The following is a 3,635-nucleotide window of genomic DNA, read 5'->3' as shown; positions in this document are numbered from 1 at the left end:
CCTGTTTTTTTAGATATTCAAGAGACGTATAATTATAAAGAATCAGGATTATGGAGGTTAAACTCATATTGGTTGAATCATGATCAATACTTTACATCTCTTAAAACGAATTTAGAGGAGTATTTTAAATTCAATGACACAAATGATACCTCCCATCTAACTCTTTGGATGGCACATAAGGCTTATATGAGGGGTATAGCAATGCAACTATATGCACGATTCCGAAAGGAAAAAGCTCTTAAACAACTAACTTTGTTGAACCAGCTTTACCAATTGGAGTATAATAATAAATTAAATCCCTCTCATACCATTAGTAAAAAGATTAAAGAGGTGCAGAATGAACTTCAGGAATTATATGCATACAAGCAATCTATTGTATATAATAGAATGAGGTTAAATTATTACTACCAGGGAGATAGGGCTTCGGCCTTATTGGCCAAACGTGTTAAAACTTATCAGGCTAAACAGAGAATCCCTTATCTAATTAATAAACATAATGTTAAAGAACAAAATCCTAAAATAATTGCAGATATATTTGCCGAATACTACTCAAAATTATATAATCTTAAAGCTGATATATCTACTCCACAACCCTCTCAAGATATTATAGATAGTTTTTTTGCAAAGCTTACATTTCCCAAGATAACTCCCGCCCAACTTCAGGTCTTAAATAGTCCTATTAGTGATGAAGAAGTATTGTCGGCTCTACATTCTTTGAAAGCACACAAATCCCCAGGCCCAGACGGTTTGATTAATGAATACTACAAAAAATTTGATACCATTCTTACCCCATATTTATCTAAAGCATTTAACTATGCCATCTTACAGAAACAATTCCCTACAGAATTTCTACAAGCTACTATAATCACTCTCCCTAAACCCGGAAAAGATCCTGATAGACCAGCTAATTTTAGACCTATCTCTTTACTTAATTCGGACACAAAAGTATTTGCAAAAATTCTAGCGACTAGATTAACCGATATAATCCCACTGTTGGTACATAATGACCAGGTAGGATTTATCAAAGGGAGACAAGCTTCAGATGGAACCCGGAGATTGATAAATTTAATAGAAATAGTGGGGAAAAAACAAGAACCTTCTCTGCTCCTATCATTGGATGCAGAGAAGGCTTTTGATAGGGTTCATTGGGGGTATTTACGAAGTCTTCTGAAAACATTTGGCTTTCAGGAACAAATTTTTGATTCCATTATGGCTCTTTATTCATGCCCTTCAGCAAGAGTACTGGCCTCAGGGTTTCTGTCTGAGATATTCCCAATAACTAATGGGACTCGCCAAGGGTGCCCTCTTTCACCCTTAATCTTTGCCTTGGTGATGGAACCTTTAGCAATGGCAATCAGGGAGAATGTAGATATAACTGGGATAAAGGTGGGGGATAATTGTCACAAAATCAGTTTATTCGCCGATGATGTTCTATTAGTGATTTCTAACCCGACGACTTCATTACTGGCTATTCAACAAACAATAGAAAATTTTGCACTTATCTCATATTATAAAATCAACGAAAGTAAATGTATGATACTAAACATGGGATTAGATGATCAGACCACTGCTAAACTAATAAGAAAATTTTCCTTTAAATGGCATACAAAATCGATTCCTTATTTGGGGATCAAACTTACCTTCCCGATTTCAAATATAGTGGAGGAAAATTATAAAGAAATTTTGCATCAGATAAAGGCAGAAATTAAAAGCTATAAAAATTTGGAACTGTCCTGGATAGCTAGAATTAACACTGCGAAAATGATGATTTTGCCTAAAATACTATATATAATGAGAACAATCCCCTTGAAAATTAATACAGATATTCTTAGAAGCCTTCAGGGAGTATTCCAAGAGATTATTTGGAATGATAAACTTCCCCGAGTTAATAAAAAGCTTATGTATACAGCAATGGACCAAGGAGGGATGAGCGTTCCTGATTTGTTTAAATATATGGAAGCCTGCATTGCTGAAAATATAAAACTTTGTTGGGCAACAAATGACCATAAATTATGGATGACAATTGAAAATGTATTTATCCCTACTAATAATTTGCAAAACCTGTTATGGGCATTAGCTCTAAATCCTGACTTCCAATTCTCATCTCTAACGACAACACGACACATGTGTCAAGTCTGGAAGACTATTGTCCAGAGGGAAGAGTGGTGGAAAGCTCAGGTTTTGGACATTCCGATAGCTGCTGTGAAGATTATCACCTATCAGAATGGCTTTAACAGATGGATTGAAAATGGTGTTCATAGGATAAAGGACATTGCAAGTCTAAATAATTTATGGTCATTCCAAGAAATTAAAGACATATACGCTATTTCTAATAATGATTTTTTTCTTTATTTGCAATTAAGACATACAGTACAACCATTTTTTAAACTAACAGGTAAAACGTCCTCGCCGTTCTACCGGTTTTTGGCTACCATCTCACCTACTTTAAAAGGAATATCCTTTTGTTATAAGCTATTCAATGATTCTATGGAGAAATCCTCCTCTTTCATTAAGTGGGAAAAAGATCTTGATATGTCATTTTCTCAGGAACAATGGGCAGAAGCCTTAAAATGGCCAAAAAAAGCATCACATTGCATTAATCACATAGAGATGAGCAGGAAAATTCTTCTAAGGTGGCACCTCACTCCACGAAGATTAGAAAAAATGAAAGTGTCTCCGTTAGCCTTATGTTGGAGGGGTTGTGGCTTGCAAGCGAATAGCTTTCACATGTGGTGGTCTTGTCCAATAGTAGTAGACTTCTGGAAGGAAGTAAATGTTTTGTTACGAAAGGTTTTACAGCTTGCAGACCCTATCTCTCCAGCTTTGGCACTTTTAAATATGGATATCCACCAGCTACCTCCAGATAAAGCAGCAGTACTATCTCATGTTTTAACAGCAGCAAGATTCGCTATAGCTAAAAATTGGAAATCCTCTCAGCCGCCTTCAATCTACGAGGTAATAGAAAGGGTTAACAGTCAAATAATAATGGAACAGAGGTTTTATAAGTATGTTTCAAAATCAGGCGGTAATACTTCACAATGGTTGCTTTGGCTTAATCACAACAGTATTAGGGATAATGATACAACATCCTGAAGCTGATAACTCTTCCAGTACTAAACATGTCTGTCAAAGGAAGATCTCTTTCTTTTTTTTTTTATTTTAGGTACAGGGTATTGCTGTATGTATTTTCTACTGCATTGTATAACAAATTCAATGTTTATAGTGGATACTGTAATTTTATATCATCACTTTACTTTGTAACCTTATTGCACATTTGTTAATCCAGCTAATGTTCTTAGGCTGTTTGATATATGTAAATCAATAAAAATATTTTGTTAAAAAAAAACTAAACAAAAATCGTATGAATTTGGAGATAAATGCAGTAAGTACTTTGCATCCAAATTAAAAGCAGTACAACCCCTTACCCATGTACGAGCTATTAAAGATAAGAAAAATGTAACACATTTCACCTCACCAAAAATAGCAGAATGTTTCCAAGACTACTATCAGGAATTATATAATATCCAGAAAGACACCCTTGCTCTTAAAGAGGCAGAAAATATAGAGAAGTTCATTAGGAATTCCAAACTAAAACAAATATCAAAACAAGATGCAGATTGGTTGGATTCCCCATT

The sequence above is a fragment of the Xenopus laevis genome, chromosome 2L (genome assembly GCF_017654675.1).
Source record: "Xenopus laevis strain J_2021 chromosome 2L, Xenopus_laevis_v10.1, whole genome shotgun sequence".
NCBI classification, from domain to species: Eukaryota; Metazoa; Chordata; class Amphibia; order Anura; family Pipidae; genus Xenopus; species Xenopus laevis.
Note: the sequence above shows the minus strand (reverse complement) of the source record.